Source organism: Taudactylus pleione, unplaced genomic scaffold (genome assembly GCF_031769625.1).
Source record: "Taudactylus pleione unplaced genomic scaffold, aTauple2 ptg000473l, whole genome shotgun sequence".
Taxonomy (NCBI): Eukaryota; Metazoa; Chordata; class Amphibia; order Anura; family Myobatrachidae; genus Taudactylus; species Taudactylus pleione.
In genome coordinates this window covers 4,223,474-4,244,923 of record NW_028284875.1, presented here as the reverse complement: position 1 = coordinate 4,244,923, position 21,450 = coordinate 4,223,474, and the positions used below count along the sequence as shown (strand labels likewise).

The window sequence follows — 21,450 nt, the reverse complement described above, 5'->3', positions numbered from 1 at the left end:
CTATAAATATATGTAACTTCCATGTTGCATAGGGAAAATATACACTATAATACCAAAAAGTGCAGTATCTTTAAATAAAAATAAGTTAAATCTCACTTGTGCTCTATATTTAAAGGTAAACATTGTTTTTTTGGTCTGTAGCACCTGAATTGTCAGTAAAGTCAGTGTCCAAAGAAATATAAAAAGCAGAAAATTACCCTTTTGATGACATGGATTAAAGGACTTCAAGAAACCCATCAGCAATTGCCATAGACATTGTTATTTTGTAGCCACTCTGATATTAAATTGCAATTAAAACTTAATAGGTATGTTTTGGTATATATGGATTTCATGCAATACCATTAAGACAGTCACCTGCATTGAAAAAAAGCATAACTTCTAGAATGAGAATGAGCATCAAAGGAACATGCATCCTAGATGAGACTTGAAGCCACTGTCCCAGGTGATAGCAAACTTATCCGGAAACTAATCCACAATGTCATCAGGATAAATGTCTGCTTTTAGATACAGGGCCATAATTTTGCAAGCTGAACAGTACCGGATTGTTAAGCAGATAAAAGTTTCTGGTGGAGCCATTTGTGCAGTATCAAGCAAGAATAAAGGGAACATCTCCAGTAATTATATTGATGAAATAAAGCCCAGATGAGACTTGAAACCACAATCCCTAGCTTAGGAGGCCAGTGCCTTATCCATTAGGCCAGTGGGGCTTAGTAACATCTTTGTGTGAAACTGATTTTTTCATTAGTATAATCATTAATTGTTGCGATATAGGAAAGCCGTTTATTTGTGTTCTTTGCTTTACAAATCCCAGCATGAAATGTGATTGTACTAACCAGACCTAATAGTGTAGACCCTCATGTTACATTGCAGCAAAACAAATTGATGCAACTCTTTTACCAATAAAGAGGTAGTCTTTTGCATTCCATTTTGTTGACTAACTAAAGTAATGTTTACAGTGCATATGAACCAAAGCAGATGTGTGTACTGGTACCTTAAAAACAGTCATGTTTGTGATTTTTTTCTGCCTTCATATCAGGATGTTCAGGTAGCAGATGATAATCATTAACTGATGACATTAGAAAAAAAATTACATTTGCTCCAGGTGAGGCTTGAACTCACAACCTCGGCATTGCTCAACAGATACTGTCTTATAAGTACCACGCGCTAACCGATTGCGCCACAGGAGCACATGGTCAAAGGGTATTATTTTTAGTTGAGTGATTTTAGCATCGAGTTGACTAAGTATATTAACTTGGTTTATTAATTTTAAATTAGTTACTTTTTAAATCCACTAAACTACTGCACCCAATACTAGAGTACCTAATAAAAGTAATATTCTAATCATAAGTTAATCAATTATATTGTGCATTTGTGTTATTGCCCAGTTTTATGTATCCTTAGGTGTATATTGCAATGAATTCATGCCATTGCTGTACAGTTCAATATTATCAAAATTGTAAAATAATTCCTGTTTATAAATAATTCCTGTTTATTTATCTTAAATAATATTTGCTATAAATATATGTAACTTCCATGTTGCATAGGGAAAATATACACTATAATACCAAAAAGTGCAGTATCTTTAAATAAAAATAAGTTAAATCTCACTTGTGCTCTATATTTAAAGGTAAACATTGTTTTTTTGGTCTGTAGCACCTGAATTGTCAGTAAAGTCAGTGTCCAAAGAAATATAAAAAGCAGAAAATTACCCTTTTGATGACATGGATGAAAGGACTTCAAGAAACCCATCAGCAATTGCCATAGACATTGTTATTTTGTAGCCACTCTGATATTAAATTGCAATTAAAACTTAATAGGTATGTTTTGGTATATATGGATTTCATGCAATACCATTAAGACAGTCACCTGCATTGAAAAAAAGCATAACTTCTAGAATGAGAATGAGCATCAAAGGAACATGCATCCTAGATGAGACTTGAAGCCACTGTCCCAGGTGATAGCAAACTTATCCGGAAACTAATCCACAATGTCATCAGGATAAATGTCTGCTTTTAGATACAGGGCCATAATTTTGCAAGCTGAACAGTACCGGATTGTTAAGCAGATAAAAGTTTCTGGTGGAGCCATTTGTGCAGTATCAAGCAAGAATAAAGGGAACATCTCCAGTAATTATATTGATGAAATAAAGCCCAGATGAGACTTGAAACCACAATCCCTAGCTTAGGAGGCCAGTGCCTTATCCATTAGGCCAGTGGGGCTTAGTAACATCTTTGTGTGAAACTGATTTTTTCATTAGTATAATCATTAATTGTTGCGATATAGGAAAGCCGTTTATTTGTGTTCTTTGCTTTACAAATCCCAGCATGAAATGTGATTGTACTAACCAGACCTAATAGTGTGGACCCTCAAGTTACATTGCAGTAAAACAGATTGATGCAACTCTTTTACCAATAAAGAGGTAGTCTTTTGCATTCCATTTTGTTGACTAACTAAAGTAATGTTTACAGTGCATATGAACCAAAGCAGATGTGTGTACTGGTACCTTAAAAACAGTCATGTTTGTGATTTTTTTCTGCCTTCATATCAGGATGTTCAGGTAGCAGATGATAATCATTAACTGATGACATTAGAAAAAAAATTACATTTGCTCCAGGTGAGGCTTGAACTCACAACCTCGGCATTGCTCAACAGATACTGTCTTATAAGTACCGCGCGCTAACCGATTGCGCCACAGGAGCACATGGTCAAAGTGTATTATTTTTAGTTGAGTGATTTTAGCATCGAGTTGACTAAGTATATTAACTTGGTTTATTAATTTTAAATTAGTTACTTTTTAAATTCACTAAACTACTGCACCCAATACTAAAGTACCTAATAAAAGTAATATTCTAATCATAAGATAATCAATTATATTGTGCATTTGTGTTATTGCCCAGTTTTATGTATCCTTAGGTGTATATTGCAATGAATTCATGCCATTGCTGTACAGTTCAATATTATCAAAATTGTAAAATAATTCCTGTTTATAAATAATTTCTGTTTATTTATCTTAAATAATATTTGCTATAAATATATGTAACTTCAATGTTGCATAGGGAAAATATACACTATAATACCAAAAAGTGCAGTATCTTTAAATAAAAATAAGTTAAATCTCACTTGTGCTCTATATTTAAAGGTAAACATTGTTTTTTTGGTCTGTAGCACCTAAATTGTCAGTAAAGTCAGTGTCCAAAGAAATATAAAAAGCAGAAAATTACCCTTTTGATGACATGGATGAAAGGACTTCAAGAAACCCATCAGCAATTGCCATAGACATTGTTATTTTGTAGCCACTCTGATATTAAATTGCAATTAAAACTTAATAGGTATGTTTTGGTATATATGGATTTCATGCAATACCATTAAGACAGTCACCTGCATTGAAAAAAAGCATAACTTCTAGAATGAGAATGAGCATCAAAGGAACATGCATCCTAGATGAGACTTGAAGCCACTGTCCCAGGTGATAGCAAACTTATCCGGAAACTAATCCACAATGTCATCAGGATAAATGTCTGCTTTTAGATACAGGGACATAATTTTGCAAGCTGAACAGTACCGGATTGTTAAGCAGATAAAAGTTTCTGGTGGAGCCATTTGTGCAGTATCAAGCAAGAATAAAGGGAACATCTCCAGTAATTATATGGATGAAATAAAGCCCAGATGAGACTTGAAACCACAATCCCTAGCTTAGGAGGACAGTGCCTTATCCATTAGGCCAGTGGGGCTTAGTAACATCTTTGTGTGAAACTGATTTTTTCATTAGTATAATCATTAATTGTTGTGATAATGGAAAGCCGTTTATTTGTGTTCTTTGCTTTACAAATCCCAGCATGAAATGTGATTGTACTAACCAGACCTAATAGTGTGGACCCTCATGTTACATTGCAGCAAAACAGATTGATGCAACTCTTTTACCAATAAAGAGGTAGTCTTTTGCATTCCATTTTGTTGACTAACTAAAGTAATGTTTACAGTGCATATGAACCAAAGCAGATGTGTGCACTGGTACCTTAAAAACAGTCATGTTTGTGATTTTTTTCTGCCTTCATATCAGGATGTTCAGGTAGCAGATGATAATCATTAACTGATGACATTTGAAAAAAAGTTACATTTGCTCCAGGTGAGGCTTGAACTCACAACCTCGGCATTGCTCAATAGATACTGTCTTATAAGTACCGCGTGCTGACTGATTGCGCCACAGGAGCACATGGTCAAAGTGTATTATTTTTAGTTGAGTGATTTTAGCATCGAGTTGACTAAGTATATTAACTTGGTTTATTAATTTTAAATTAGTTACTTTTTAAATTCACTAAACTACTGCACCCAATACTAAAGTACCTAATAAAAGTAATTTTCTAATCATAAGATAATTAATTATATTGTGCATTTGTGTTATTGCCCAGTTTTATGTATCCTTAGGTGTATATTGCAATGAATTCATGCCATTGCTGTACAGTTCAATATTATCAAAATTGTAAAATAATTCCTGTTTATAAATAATTTCTGTTTATTTATCTTAAATAATATTTGCTATAAATATATGTAACTTCAATGTTGCATAGGGAAAATATACACTATAATACCAAAAAGTGCAGTATCTTTAAATAAAAATAAGTTAAATCTCACTTGTGCTCTATATTTAAAGGTAAACATTGTTTTTTTGGTCTGTAGCACCTAAATTGTCAGTAAAGTCAGTGTCCAAAGAAATATAAAAAGCAGAAAATTACCCTTTTGATGACATGGATGAAAGGACTTCAAGAAACCCATCAGCAATTGCCATAGACATTGTTATTTTGTAGCCACTCTGATATTAAATTGCAATTAAAACTTAATAGGTATGTTTTGGTATATATGGATTTCATGCAATACCATTAAGACAGTCACCTGCATTGAAAAAAAGCATAACTTCTAGAATGAGAATGAGCATCAAAGAAACATGCATCCTAGATGAGACTTGAACCCACTGTCCCAGGTGATAGCAAACTTATCCGGAAACTAATCCACAATGTCATCAGGATAAATGTCTGCTTTTAGATACAGGGCCATAATTTTGCAAGCTGAACAGTACCGGATTGTTAAGCAGATAAAAGTTTCTGGTGGAGCCATTTGTGCAGTATCAAGCAAGAATAAAGGGAACATCTCCAGTAATTATATAGATGAAATAAAGCCCAGATGAGACTTGAAACCACAATCCCTAGCTTAGGAGGCCAGTGCCTTATCCATTAGGCCAGTGGGGCTTAGTAACATCTTTGTGTGAAACTGATTTTTTCATTAGTATAATCATTAATTGTTGCGATATAGGAAAGCCATTTATTTGTGTTCTTTGCTTTACAAATCCGAGCATGAAATGTGATTGTACTAACCAGACCTAATAGTGTGGACCCTCATGCTACATTGCAGCAAAACACATTGATGCAACTCTTTTACCAATAAAGAGGTAGTCTTTTGCATTCCATTTTGTTGACTAAGTAAAGTAATGTTTACAGTGCATATGAACCAAAGCAGATGTGTGTACTGGTACCTTAAAAACAGTCATGTTTGTGATTTTTTTTCTGCCTTCATATCAGGATGTTCAGGTAGCAGATGATAATCATTAACTGATGACATAAGAAAAAAATTTACATTTGCTCCAGGTGAGGCTTGAACTCACAACCTCGGCATTGCTCAACAGATACTGTCTTATAAGTACCGCATGCTGACTGATTGCGCCACAGGAGCACATGCGCAAAATCTATTATTTTTAGTTGAGTGATTTTAGCATCAAGTTGACTAAGTATATTAACTTGGTTTATTAATTTTAAATTAGTTACTTTTTAAATCCACTAAACTACTGCACCCAATACTAAAGTACCTAATAAAAGTAATATTCTAATCATAAGTTAATCAATTATATTGTGCATTTGTGTTATTGCCCAGTTTTATGTATCCTTAGGTGTATATTGCAATGAATTCATGCCATTGCTGTACAGTTCAATATTATCAAAATTGTAAAATAAATCCTGTTTATTTATCTTAAATAATATTTGCTATAAATATATGTAACTTCAATGTTGCATAGGGAAAATATACACTATAATACCAAAAAGTGCAGTATCTTTAAATAAAAATAAGTTAAATCTCACTTGTGCTCTATATTTAAAGGTAAACATTGTTTTTTTGGTCTGTAGCACCTAAATTGTCAGTAAAGTCAGTGTCCAAAGAAATATAAAAAGCAGAAAATTACCCTTTTGATGACATGGATGAAAGGACTTCAAGAAACCCATCAGCAATTGCCATAGACATTGTTATTTTGTAGCCACTCTGATATTAAATTGCAATTAAAACTTAATAGGTATGTTTTGGTATATATGGATTTCATGCAATACCATTAAGACAGTCACCTGCATTGAAAAAAAGCATAACTTCTAGAATGAGAATGAGCATCAAAGAAACATGCATCCTAGATGAGACTTGAACCCACTGTCCCAGGTGATAGCAAACTTATCCGGAAACTAATCCACAATGTCATCAGGATAAATGTCTGCTTTTAGATACAGGGCCATAATTTTGCAAGCTGAACAGTACCGGATTGTTAAGCAGATAAAAGTTTCTGGTGGAGCCATTTGTGCAGTATCAAGCAAGAATAAAGGGAACATCTCCAGTAATTATATGGATGAAATAAAGCCCAGATGAGACTTGAAACCACAATCCCTAGCTTAGGAGGCCAGTGCCTTATCCATTAGGCCAGTGGGGCTTAGTAACATCTTTGTGTGAAACTGATTTTTTCATTAGTATAATCATTAATTGTTGCGATATAGGAAAGCCATTTATTTGTGTTCTTTGCTTTACAAATCCGAGCATGAAATGTGATTGTACTAACCAGACCTAATAGTGTAGACCCTCATGCTACATTGCAGCAAAACACATTGATGCAACTCTTTTACCAATAAAGAGGTAGTCTTTTGCATTCCATTTTGTTGACTAAGTAAAGTAATGTTTACAGTGCATATGAACCAAAGCAGATGTGTGTACTGGTACCTTAAAAACAGTCATGTTTGTGATTTTTTTTCTGCCTTCATATCAGGATGTTCAGGTAGCAGATGATAATCATTAACTGATGACATAAGAAAAAAATTTACATTTGCTCCAGGTGAGGCTTGAACTCACAACCTCGGCATTGCTCAACAGATACTGTCTTATAAGTACCGCGTGCTGACTGATTGCGCCACAGGAGCACATGCGCAAAATCTATTATTTTTAGTTGAGTGATTTTAGCATCAAGTTGACTAAGTATATTAACTTGGTTTATTAATTTTAAATTAGTTACTTTTTAAATCCACTAAACTACTGCACCCAATACTAAAGTAGCTAATAAAAGTAATATTCTAATCATAAGTTAGTCAATTATATTGTGCATTTGTGTTATTGCCCAGTTTTATGTATCCTTAGGTGTATATTGCAATGAATTCATGCCATTGCTGTACAGTTCAACATTATCAAAATTGTAAAATAAATCCTGTTTATTTATCTTAAATAATATTTGCTATAAATATATGTAACTTCAATGTTGCATAGGGAAAATATACACTATAATACCAAAAAGTGCAGTATCTTTAAATAAAAATAAGTTAAATCTCACTTGTGCTCTATATTTAAAGGTAAACATTGTTTTTTTGGTCTGTAGCACCTAAATTGTCAGTAAAGTCAGTGTCCAAAGAAATATAAAAAGCAGAAAATTACCCTTTTGATGACATGGATGAAAGGACTTCAAGAAACCCATCAGCAATTGCCATAGACATTGTTATTTTGTAGCCACTCTGATATTAAATTGCAATTAAAACTTAATAGGTATGTTTTGGTATATATGGATTTCATGCAATACCATTAAGACAGTCACCTGCATTGAAAAAAAGCATAACTTCTAGAATGAGAATGAGCATCAAAGGAACATGCATCCTAGATGAGACTTGAAGCCACTGTCCCAGGTGATAGCAAACTTATCCGGAAACTAATCCACAATGTCATCAGGATAAATGTCTGCTTTTAGATACAGGGACATAATTTTGCAAGCTGAACAGTACCGGATTGTTAAGCAGATAAAAGTTTCTGGTGGAGCCATTTGTGCAGTATCAAGCAAGAATAAAGGGAACATCTCCAGTAATTATATGGATGAAATAAAGCCCAGATGAGACTTGAAACCACAATCCCTAGCTTAGGAGGACAGTGCCTTATCCATTAGGCCAGTGGGGCTTAGTAACATCTTTGTGTGAAACTGATTTTTTCATTAGTATAATCATTAATTGTTGTGATAATGGAAAGCCATTTATTTGTGTTCTTTGCTTTACAAATCCCAGCATGAAATGTGATTGTACTAACCAGACCTAATAGTGTGGACCCTCATATTACATTGCAGCAAAACAGATTGATGCAACTCTTTTACCAATAAAGAGGTAGTCTTTTGCATTCCATTTTGTTGACTAACTAAAGTAATGTTTACAGTGCATATGAACCAAAGCAGATGTGTGTACTGGTACCTTAAAAACAGTCATGTTTGTGATTTTTTTCTGCCTTCATATCAGGATGTTCAGGTTGCAGATGATAATCATTAACTGATGACATTAGAAAACAAATTACATTTGCTTCAGGTGAGGCTTGAACTCACAACCTCAGCATTGCTCAACAGATACTGTCTTATAAGTACTACGCGCTGAACAATTGCGCCACAGGAGCACATGGTCAAAATGCATTATTTTTAGTTGAGTGATTTTAGCATCAAGTTGACTAAGTATATTAACTTGGTTTATTAATTTTAATTCAGTTACTTTTTAAATCCACTAAACTACTGCACCCAATACTAAAGTACCTAATAATAGTAATATTCTAATCATAAGTTAATCAATTATATTGTGCATTTGTGTTATTGCCCAGTTTTATGTATCCTTAGGTGTATATTGCAGTGAATTCATGCCATTGCTGTACAGTTCAATATTATCAAAATTGTAAAATAATTCCTGTTTATAAATAATTCCTGTTTATTTATCCTATATAATAATTGCTATAAATATATGTAACTTCAATGTTGCATAGGGAAAATATACACTATAATACCAAAAAGTGCAGTATCTTTAAATAAAAATAAGTTAAATCTCACTTGTGCTCTATATTTAAAGGTAAACATTGTTTTTTTGGTCTGTAGCACCTAAATTGTCAGTAAAGTCAGTGTCCAAAGAAATATAAAAAGCAGAAAATTACCCTTTTGATGACATGGATGAAAGGACTTCAAGAAACCCATCAGCAATTGCAATAGACATTGTTATTTTGTAGCCACTCTGATATTAAATTGCAATTAAAACTTAATAGGTATGTTTTGGTATATATGGATTTCATGCAATACCATTAAGACAGTCACCTGCATTGAAAAAAAGCATAACTTCTAGAATGAGAATGAGCATCAAAGGAACATGCATCCTAGATGAGACTTGAAGCCACTGTCCCAGGTGATAGCAAACTTATCCGGAAACTAATCCACAATGTCATCAGGATAAATGTCTGCTTTTAGATACAGGGACATAATTTTGCAAGCTGAACAGTACCGGATTGTTAAGCAGATAAAAGTTTCTGGTGGAGCCATTTGTGCACTATCAAGCAATTGCTCAACAGATACTGTCTTATAAGTACCGCGCGCTGACCGATTGCGCCACAGGAGCACATGGTCAAAATCTATTATTTTTAGTTGAGTGATTTTAGCATCAAGTTGACTAAGTATATTAACTTGGTTTATTAATTTTAAATTAGTTACTTTTTAAATCCACTAAACTACTGCACCCTATACTAAAGTACCTAATAAAAGTAATATTCTAATCATAAGTTAATCAATTATATTGTGCATTTGTGTTATTGCCCAGTTTTATGTATCCTTAGGTGTATATTGCAATGAATTCATGCCATTGCTGTACAGTTCAATATTATCAAAATTGTAAAATAATTCCTGTTTATAAATAATTCCTGTTTATTTATCCTATATAATATTTGCTATAAATATATGTAACTTCAATGTTGCATAGGGAAAATATACACTATAATACCAAAAAGTGCAGTATCTTTAAATAAAAATAAGTTAAATCTCACTTGTGCTCTATATTTAAAGGTAAACATTGTTTTTTTGGTCTGTAGCACCTAAATTGTCAGTAAAGTCAGTGTCCAAAGAAATATAAAAAAGCAGAAAATTACCCTTTTGATGACATGGATGAAAGGACTTCAAGAAACCCATCAGCAATTGCCATAGACATTGTTATTTTGTAGCCACTCTGATATTAAATTGCAATTAAAACTTAATAGGTATGTTTTGGTATATATGGATTTCATGCAATACCATTAAGACAGTCACCTGCATTGAAAAAAAGCATAACTTCTAGAATGAGAATGAGCATCAAAGGAACATGCATCCTAGATGAGACTTGAAGCCACTGTCCCAGGTGATAGCAAACTTATCCGGAAACTAATCCACAATGTCATCAGGATAAATGTCTGCTTTTAGATACAGGGACATAATTTTGCAAGCTGAACAGTACCGGATTGTTAAGCAGATAAAAGTTTCTGGTGGAGCCATTTGTGCAGTATCAAGCAAGAATAAAGGGAACATCTCCAGTAATTATATGGATGAAATAAAGCCCAGATGAGACTTGAAACCACAATCCCTAGCTTAGGAGGACAGTGCCTTATCCATTAGGCCAGTGGGGCTTAGTAACATCTTTGTGTGAAACTGATTTTTTCATTAGTATAATCATTAATTGTTGTGATAATGGAAAGCCGTTTATTTGTGTTCTTTGCTTTACAAATCCCAGCATGAAATGTGATTGTACTAACCAGACCTAATAGTGTGGACCCTCATGTTACATTGCAGCAAAACAGATTGATGCAACTCTTTTACCAATAAAGAGGTAGTCTTTTGCATTCCATTTTGTTGACTAACTAAAGTAATGTTTACAGTGCATATGAACCAAAGCAGATGTGTGCACTGGTACCTTAAAAACAGTCATGTTTGTGATTTTTTTCTGCCTTCATATCAGGATGTTCAGGTAGCAGATGATACCGCGCACAGACCGATTGTGCTCATGTGGTGCAATCGGTCAGCGCGCAGTACTTATAAGACAGTATCTGTTGAGCAATGCCGAGGTTGTGAGTTCAAGCCTCACCTGGAGCAAATGTAATTTTTTTTCTAATGTCATCAGTTAATGATTATCATCTGCTAGCTGAACATCCTGATATGAAGGCTGAAAAAAATCACAAACATGACTGTTTTTAAGGTACCAGTACACACATCTGCTTTGGTTCATATGCACTGTAAACATTACTTTAGTTAGTCAACAAAATGGAATGCAAAAGACTACCTCTTTATTGGTAAAAGAGTTGCATCAATCTGTTTTGCTGCAATGTAACATGAGGGTCCACACTATTAGGTCTGGTTAGGACAATCACATTTCATGCTGGGATTTGTAAAGCAAAGAACACAAATAAACGGCTTTCCTATATCGCAACAATTAATGATTATACTAATGAAAAAATCAGTTTCACACAAAGATGTTACTAAGCCCCACTGGCCTAATGGATAAGGCACTGGCCTCCTAAGCTAGGGATTGTGGTTTCAAGTCTCATCTGGGCTTTATTTCATCCATATAATTACTGGAGATGTTCCCTTTATTCTTGCTTGATACTGCACAAATGGCTCCACCAGAAACTTTTATCTGCTTAACAATCCGGTACTGTTCAGCTTGCAAAATTATGGCCCTGTATCTAAAAGCAGACATTTATCCTGATGACATTGTGGATTAGTTTCCGGATAAGTTTGCTATCACCTGGGACAGTCGCTTCAAGTCTCATCTAGGATGCATGTTCCTTTGATGCTCATTCTCATTCTAGAAGTTTTGGTTTTTTTCAATGCAGGGGACTGTCTTAATGGTATTGTAAGAAATCCATATATACCAAAACATACCTATTAAGTTTTAATTGCAATTTAATATCAGAGTGGCTACAAAATAACAATGTCTATGGCAATTGCTGATGGGTTTCTTGAAGTCCTTTCATCCATGTCATCAAAAGGGTAATTTTCTGCTTTTTATATTTCTTTGGACACTGACTTTACTGACAATTTAGGTGCTACAGACCAAAAAAACAATGTTTACCTTTAAATATAGAGCACAAGTGAGATTTAACTTATTTTTATTTAAAGATACTGCACTTTTTGGTATTATAGTGTATATTTTCCCTATGCAACATTGAAGTTACATATATTTATAGCAAATATTATTTAAGATAAATAAACAGGAATTATTTATAAACAGGAATTATTTTACAATTTTGATAATATTGAACTGTACAGCAATGGCATGAATTCATTGCAATATACACCTAAGGATACATAAAACTGGGCAATAACACAAATGCACAATATAATTGATTAACTTATGATTAGAATATTACTTTTATTAGGTACTTTAGTATTGGGTGCAGTAGTTTAGTTGATTTAAAAAGTAACTAATTTAAAATTAATAAACCAAGTTAATATACTTAGTCAACTCAATGCTAAAATCACTCAACTAAAAATAATGCACTTTGTCCATGTGCTCCAGTGGTGCAATCGGTCAGCGCGCGGTACTTATAAGACAGTATCTGTTGAGCAGTGCCGAGGTTGAGAGTTCAAGCCTCACCTGGAGCAAATGTAATTTTTTTTCTAATGTCATCAGTTAATGATTATCATCTGCTACCTGAACATCTTGATATGAAGGCAGAAAAAAAATCACAAACATGACTGTTTTTAAGGAACCAGTACACACATCTGCTTTGGTTCATATGCACTGTAAACATTACTTTAGTTAGTCAACAAAATGGAATGCAAAAGACTACCTCTTTATTGGTAAAAGAGTTGCATCAATCTGTTTTGCTGCAATGTAACATGAGGGTCCACACTATTAGGTCTGGTTAGGACAATCACATTTCATGCTGGGATTTGTAAAGCAAAGAACACAATTAAACGGCTTTCCTATATCACAACAATTAATGATTATACTAATGAAAAAATCAGTTTCACACAAAGATGTTACTAAGCCCCACTGGCCTAATGGATAAGGCACTGGCCTCCTAAGCTAGGGATTGTGGTTTCAAGTCTCATCTGGGCTTTATTTCATCCATATAATTACTGGAGATGTTCCCTTTATTCTTGCTTGATACTGCACAAATGGCTCCACCAGAAAATTTTATCTGCTTAACAATCCGGTACTGTTCAGCTTGCAAAATTATGGCCCTGTATCTAAAAGCAGACATTTATCCTGATGACATTGTGGATTAGTTTCCGGATAAGTTTGCTATCACCTGGGACAGTGGCTTCAAGTCTCATCTAGGATGCATGTTCCTTTGATGCTCATTCTCATTCTAGAAGTTATGCTTTTTTTCAATGCAGGGGACTGTCTTAATGGTATTGCATGAAATCCATATATACCAAAACATACCTATTAAGTTTTAATTGCAATTTAATATCAGAGTGGATACAAAATAACAATGTCTAAGGCAATTGCTGATGGGTTTCTTGAAGTCCTTTCTTCCATGTCATCAAAAGGGTAATTTTCTGCTTTTTATATTTCTTTGGACACTGACTTTACTGACAATTTAGGTGCTACAGACCAAAAAAACAATGTTTACCTTTAAATATAGAGCACAAGTGAGATTTAACTTATTTTTATTTAAAGATACTGCACTTTTTGGTATTATAGTGTATATTTTCCCTATGCAACATTGAAGTTACATATATTTATAGCAAATATTATTTAAGATAAATAAACAGGAATTATTTATAAACAGGATTTATTTTACAATTTTGATAATATTGAACTGTACAGCAATGGCATGAATTCATTGCAATATACACCTAAGGATACATAAAACTGGGCAATAACACAAATGCACAATATAATTCATTAACTTATGATTAGAATATTACTTTTATTAGCTACTTTAGTATTGGGTGCAGTAGTTTAGTGGATTTAAAAAGTAACTAATTTAAAATTAATAAACCAAGTTAATATACTTAGTCAACTCGATGCTAAAATCACTCAACTAAAAATAATACACTTTGACCATGTGCTCCTGTGGCGCAATCGGTCAGCGCGCGGTGCTTATAAGACAGTATCTGTTGAGCAATGCCGAGGTTGTGAGTTCAAGCCTCACCTGGAGCAAATGTAAATTTTTTTCTAATGTCATCAGTTAATGATTATCATCTGAACATCCTGATATGAAGGCAGAAAAAAATCACAAACATGACTGTTTTTAAGGTACCAGTACACACATCTGCTTTGGTTCATATGCACAGTAAACATTACTTTAGTTAGTCAACAAAATGGAATGCAAAAGACTACCTCTTTATTGGTAAAAGAGTTGCATCAATCTGTTTTGCTGCAATGTAACATGAGGGTCCACACTATTAGGTCTGGTTAGTACAATCACATTTCATGCTGGGATTTGTAAAGCAAAGAACACAAATAAATGGCTTTCCTATATCGCAACAATTAATGATTATACTAATGAAAAAATCAGTTTCACACAAAGATGTTACTAAGCCCCACTGGCCTAATGGATAAGGCACTGGCCTCCTAAGCTAGGGATTGTGGTTTCAAGTCTCATCTGGGCTTTATTTCATCCATATAATTACTGGAGATGTTCCCTTTATTCTTGCTTGATACTGCACAAATGGCTCCACCAGAAAATTTTATCTGCTTAACAATCCGGTACTGTTCAGCTTGCAAAATTATGGCCCTGTATCTAAAAGCAGACATTTATCCTGATGACATTGTGGATTAGTTTCCGGATAAGTTTGCTATCACCTGGGACAGTGGCTTCAAGTCTCATCTAGGATGCATGTTCCTTTGATGCTCATGCTCATTCTAGAAGTTATGCTTTTTTTCAATGCAGGTGACTGTCTTAATGGTATTGCATGAAATCCATATATACCAAAACATACCTATTAAGTTTTAATTGCAATTTAATATCAGAGTGGCTACAAAATAACAATGTCTATGGCAATTGCTGATGGGTTTCTTGAAGTCCTTTCATCCATGTCATCAAAAGGGTAATTTTCTGCTTTTTATATTTCTTTGGACACTGACTTTACTGACAATTTAGGTGCTACAGACCAAAAAAACAATGTTTACCTTTAAATATAGAGCACAAGTGAGATTTAACTTATTTTTATTTAAAGATACTGCACTTTTTGGTATTATAGTGTATATTTTCCCTATGCAACATTGAAGTTACATATATTTATAGCAAATATTATTTAAGATAAATAAACAGGAATTATTTATAAACAGGAATTATTTTACAATTTTGATAATATTGAACTGTACAGCAATGGCATGAATTCATTGCAATATACACCTAAGGATACATAAAACTGGGCAATAACACAAATGCACAATATAATTCATTAACTTATGATTAGAATATTACTTTTATTAGCTACTTTAGTATTGGGTGCAGTAGTTTAGTGGATTTAAAAAGTAACTAATTTAAAATTAATAAACCAAGTTAATATACTTAGTCAACTCGATGCTAAAATCACTCAACTAAAAATAATACACTTTGACCATGTGCTCCTGTGGCGCAATCGGTCAGCGCGCGGTACTTATAAGACAGTATCTGTTGAGCAATGCCGAGGTTGTGAGTTCAAGCCTCACCTGGAGCAAATGTAATTTTTTTTCTAATGTCATCAGTTAATGATTATCATCTGAACATCCTGATATGAAGGCAGAAAAAAATCACAAACATGACTGTTTTTAAGATACCAGTACACACATCTGCTTTGGTTCATATGCACTGTAAACATTACTTTAGTTAGTCAACAAAATGGAATGCAAAAGACTACCTCTTTATTGGTAAAAGAGTTGCATCAATCTGTTTTGCTGCAATGTAACATGAGGGTCCACACTATTAGGTCTGGTTAGTACAATCACATTTCATGCTGGGATTTGTAAAGCAAAGAACACAAATAAACGGCTTTCCTATATCGCAACAATTAATGATTATACTAATTAAAAAATCAGTTTCACACAAAGATGTTACTAAGCCCCACTGGCCTAATGGATAAGGCACTGGCCTCCTAAGCTAGGGATTGTGGTTTCAAGTCTCATCTGGGCTTTATTTCATCCATATAATTACTGGAGATGTTCCCTTTATTCTTGCTTGATACTGCACAAATGGCTCCACCAGAAACTTTTATCTGCTTAACAATCCGGTACTGTTCAGCTTGCAAAATTATGGCCCTGTATCTAAAAGCAGACATTTATCCTGATGACATTGTGGATTAGTTTCCGGATAAGTTTGCTATCACCTGGGACAGTGGCTTCAAGTCTCATCTAGGATGCATGTTCCTTTGATGCTCATTCTCATTCTAGAAGTTATGCTTTTTTTCAATGCAGGTGACTGTCTTAATGGTATTGCATGAAATCCATATATACCAAAACATACCTATTAAGTTTTAATTGCAATTTAATATCAGAGTGGCTACAAAATAACAACTCTATGGCAATTGCTGATGGGTTTCTTGAAGTCCTTTCATCCATGTCATCAAAAGGGTAATTTTCTGCTTTTTATATTTCTTTGGACACTGACTTTACTGACAATTTAGGTGCTACAGACCAAAAAAACAATGTTTACCTTTAAATATAGAGCACAAGTGAGATTAAACTTATTTTTATTTAAAGATACTGCACTTTTTGGTATTATAGTGTATATTTTCCCTATGCAACATTGAAGTTACATATATTTATAGCAAATATTATTTAAGATAAATAAACAGGAATTATTTATAAACAGGAATTATTTTACAATTTTGATAATATTGAACTGTACAGCAATGGCATGAATTCATTGCAATATACACCTAAGGATACATAAAACTGGGCAATAACACAAATGCACAATATAATTGATTAACTTATGATTAGAATTTTACTTTTATTAGGTACTTTAGTATTGGGTGCAGTAGTTTAGTGGATTTAAAAAGTAACTAATTTAAAATTAATAAACCAAGTTAATATACTTAGTCAACTCGATGCTAAAATCACTCAACTAAAAATAATACACTTTGACCATGTGCTCCTGTGGTGCAATCGGTCAGCGCGCAGTACTTATAAGACAGTATCTGTTGAGCAATGCCGAGGTTGTGAGTTCAAGCCTCACCTGGAGCAAATGTAATTCTTTTTCTAATGTCATCAGTTAATGATTATCATCTGCTACCTGAACATCCTGATATGAAGGCAGTAAAAAATCACAAACATGACTGTTTTTAAGGAACCAGTACACACATCTGCTTTGGTTCATATGCACTGTAAACATTACTTTAGTTAGTCAACAAAATGGAATGCAAAAGACTACCTCTTTATTGGTAGAAGAGTTGCATCAATCTGTTTTGCTGCAATGTAACATGTGTGTCCACACTATTAGGTCTGGTTAGTACAATCACATTTCATGCTGGGATTTGTAAAGCAAAGAATACAAATAAACGGCTTTCCTATATCGCAACAATTAATGATTATACTAATTAAAAAATCAGTTTCACACAAAGATGTTACTAAGCCCCACTGGCATAATGGATAAGGCACTGTCCTCCTAAGCTAGGGATTGTGGTTTCAAGTCTCATCTGCGCTTTATTTCATCCATATAATTACTGGAGATGTTCCCTTTATTCTTGCTTGATACTGCACAAATGGCTCCACCAGAAACTTTTATCTGCTTAACAATCCGGTACTGTTCAGCTTGCAAAATTATGGCCCTGTATCTAAAAGCAGACATTTATCCTGATGACATTGTGGATTAGTTTCCGGATAAGTTTGCTATCACCTGGGACAGTGGCTTCAAGTCTCATCTAGGATGCATGTTCCTTTGATGCTCATTCTCATTCTAGAAGTTATGCTTTTTTTCAATGCAGGTGACTGTCTTAATGGTATTGCATGAAATCCATATATACCAAAACATACCTATTAAGTTTTAATTGCAATTTAATATCAGAGTGGCTACAAAATAACAATGTCTATGGCAATTGCTGATGGGTTTCTTGAAGTCCTTTCATCCATGTCATCAAAAGGGTAATTTTCTGCTTTTTATATTTCTTTGGACACTGACTTTACTGACAATTTAGGTGCTACAGACCAAAAAAACAATGTTTACCTTTAAATATAGAGCACAAGTTAGATTTAACTTATTTTTATTTAAAGATACTGCACTTTTTGGTATTATAGTGTATATTTTCCCTATGCAACATTGAAGTTACATATATTTATAGCAAATATTATTTAAGATAAATAAACAGGAATTATTTATAAACAGGAATTATTTTACAATTTTGATAATATTGAACTGTACAGCAATGGCATGAATTCATTGCAATATACACCTAAGGATACATAAAACTGGGCAATAACACAAATGCACAATATAATTGATTAACTTATGATTAGAATATTACTTTTATTAGGTACTTTAGTATTGGGTGCAGTAGTTTAGTGGATTTAAAAAGTAACTAATTTAAAATTAATAAACCAAGTTAATATACTTAGTCAACTCGATGCTAAAATCACTCAACTAAAAATAATACACTTTGACCATGTGCTCCTGTGGTGCAATCGGTCAGCGCGCAGTACTTATAAGACAGTATCTGTTGAGCAATGCCGAGGTTGTGAGTTCAAGCCTCACCTGGAGCAAATGTAATTTTTTTTCTAATGTCATCAGTTTATGATTATCATCTGCTACCTGAACATCCTGATATGAAGGCAGAAAAAAATTACAAACATGACTGTTTTTAAGGTACCAGTACACACATCTGCTTTGGTTCATATGCACTGTAAACATTACTTTAGTTAGTCAACAAAATGGAATGCAAAAGACTACCTCTTTATTGGTAAAAGAGTTGCATCAATCTGTTTTGCTGCAATGTAACATGAGGGTCCACACTATTAGGTCTGGTTAGTACAATCACATTTCATGCTGGGATTTGTAAAGCAAAGAACACAAATAAACGGCTTTCCTATATCGCAACAATTAATGATTATACTAATGAAAAAATCAGTTTCACACAAGTATGTTACTAAGCCCCACTGGCCTAATGGATAAGGCACTGGCCTCCTAAGCTAGGGATTGTGGTTTCAAGTCTCATCTGGGCTTTATTTCATCCATATAATTACTGGAGATGTTCCCTTTATTCTTGCTTGATACTGCACAAATGGCTCCACCAGAAACTTTTATCTGCTTAACAATCCGGTACTGTTCAGCTTGCAAAATTATGGCCCTGTATCTAAAAGCAGACATTTATCCTGATGACATTGTGGATTAGTTTCCGGATAAGTTTGCTATCACCTGGGACAGTGGCTTCAAGTCTCATCTAGGATGCATGTTCCTTTGATGCTCATTCTCATTCTAGAAGTTATGCTTTTTTTCAATGCAGGTGACTGTCTTAATGGTATTGCATGAAATCCATATATACCAAAACATACCTATTAAGTTTTAATTGCAATTTAATATCAGAGTGGCTACAAAATAACAATGTCTATGGCAATTGCTGATGGGTTTCTTGAAGTCCTTTCATCCATGTCATCAAAAGGGTAATTTTCTGCTTTTTATATTTCTTTGGACACTGACTTTACTGACAATTTAGGTGCTACAGACCAAAAAAACAATGTTTACCTTTAAATATAGAGCACAAGTTAGATTTAACTTATTTTTATTTAAAGATACTGCACTTTTTGGTATTATAGTGTATATTTTCCCTATGCAACATTGAAGTTACATATATTTATAGCAAATATTATTTAAGATAAATAAACAGGAATTATTTATAAACAGGAATTATTTTACAATTTTGATAATATTGAACTGTACAGCAATGGCATGAATTCATTGCAATATACACCTAAGGATACATAAAACTGGGCAATAACACAAATGCACAATATAATTGATTAACTTATGATTAGAATATTACTTTTATTAGGTACTTTAGTATTGGGTGCAGTAGTTTAGTGGATTTAAAAAGTAACTAATTTAAAATTAATAAACCAAGTTAATATACTTAGTCAACTCGATGCTAAAATCACTCAACTAAAAATAATACACTTTGACCATGTGCTCCTGTGGTGCAATCGGTCAGCGCGCAGTACTTATAAGACAGTATCTGTTGAGCAATGCCAAGGTTGTGAGTTCAAGCCTCACCTGGAGCAAATGTAATTCTTTTTCTAATGTCATCAGTTAATGATTATCATCTGCTACCTGAACATCCTGATATGAAGGCAGAAAAAAATCACAAACATGACTGTTTTTAAGGTACCAGTACACACATCTGCTTTGGTTCATATGCACTGTAAACATTACTTTAGTTAGTCAACAAAATGGAATGCAAAAGACTACCTCTTTATTGGTAGAAGAGTTGCATCAATCTGTTTTGCTGCAATGTAACATGTGTGTCCACACTATTAGGTCTGGTTAGTACAATCACATTTCATGCTGGGATTTGTAAAGCAAAGAACACAAATAAACGGCTTTCCTATATCGCAACAATTAATGATTATACTAATGAAAAAATCAGTTTCACACAAAGATGTTACTAATCCCCACTGGCCTAATGGATAAGGCACTGGCCTCCTAAGCTAGGGATTGTGGTTTCAAGTCTCATCTGGGCTTTATTTCATCCATATAATTACTGGAGATGTTCCCTTTATTCTTGCTTGATACTGCACAAATGGCTCCACCAGAAACTTTTATCTGCTTAACAATCCGGTACTGTTCAGCTTGCAAAATTATGGCCCTGTATCTAAAAGCAGACATTTATCCTGATGACATTGTGGATTAGTTTCCGGATAAGTTTGCTATCACCTGGGACAGTGGCTTCAAGTCTCATCTAGGATGCATGTTCCTTTGATGCTCATTCTCATTCTAGAAGTTATGCTTTTTTTCAATGCAGGTGACTGTCTTAATGGTATTGCATGAAATCCATTTATACCAAAACATACCTATTAAGTTTTAATTGCAATTTAATATCAGAGTGGCTACAAAATAACAATGTCTATGGCAATTGCTGATGGGTTTCTTGAAGTCCTTTCATCCATGTCATCAAAAGGGTAATTTTCTGCTTTTTATATTTCTTTGGACACTGACTTTACTGACAATTTAGGTGCTACAGACCAAAAAAACAATGTTTACCTTTAAATATAGAGCACAAGTGAGATTAAACTTATTTTTATTTAAAGATACTGCACTTTTTGGTATTATAGTGTATATTTTCCCTATGCAACATTGAAGTTACATATATTTATAGCAAATATTATTTAAGATAAATAAACAGGAATTATTTATAAACAGGAATTATTTTACAATTTTGATAATATTGAACTGTACAGCAATGGCATGAATTCATTGCAATATACA

The 21,450-nt window shown here is 33.6% G+C and overlaps 6 non-coding genes across 6 annotated transcripts; 4 read left to right on the top strand and 2 right to left on the bottom strand.

Annotated features, from left to right (window-relative positions):
* Nucleotides 1-1,094: 1,094 nt before the first annotated feature.
* On the bottom strand, nt 1,095-1,187 carry TRNAI-UAU (transfer RNA isoleucine (anticodon UAU)). Its single transcript is given in 2 exon segments — nt 1,095-1,130; nt 1,150-1,187. It is a non-coding gene; the product is annotated as a tRNA-Ile (tRNA).
* A 1,419-nt stretch (nt 1,188-2,606) lies between these two features.
* Nucleotides 2,607-2,699, bottom strand: TRNAI-UAU (transfer RNA isoleucine (anticodon UAU)). Its single transcript is given in 2 exon segments — nt 2,607-2,642; nt 2,662-2,699. It is a non-coding gene; the product is annotated as a tRNA-Ile (tRNA).
* Nucleotides 2,700-14,120: 11,421 nt separating this feature from the next.
* TRNAI-UAU (transfer RNA isoleucine (anticodon UAU)) lies at nt 14,121-14,213 on the top strand. Its single transcript is given in 2 exon segments — nt 14,121-14,158; nt 14,178-14,213. It is a non-coding gene; the product is annotated as a tRNA-Ile (tRNA).
* Nucleotides 14,214-15,625: 1,412 nt separating this feature from the next.
* Nucleotides 15,626-15,718, top strand: TRNAI-UAU (transfer RNA isoleucine (anticodon UAU)). Its single transcript is given in 2 exon segments — nt 15,626-15,663; nt 15,683-15,718. It is a non-coding gene; the product is annotated as a tRNA-Ile (tRNA).
* A 1,411-nt stretch (nt 15,719-17,129) lies between these two features.
* On the top strand, nt 17,130-17,222 carry TRNAI-UAU (transfer RNA isoleucine (anticodon UAU)). The gene is given in 2 exon segments: nt 17,130-17,167; nt 17,187-17,222. It is a non-coding gene; the product is annotated as a tRNA-Ile (tRNA).
* A 1,419-nt stretch (nt 17,223-18,641) lies between these two features.
* On the top strand, nt 18,642-18,734 carry TRNAI-UAU (transfer RNA isoleucine (anticodon UAU)). The gene is given in 2 exon segments: nt 18,642-18,679; nt 18,699-18,734. It is a non-coding gene; the product is annotated as a tRNA-Ile (tRNA).
* Nucleotides 18,735-21,450: the final 2,716 nt, after the last annotated feature.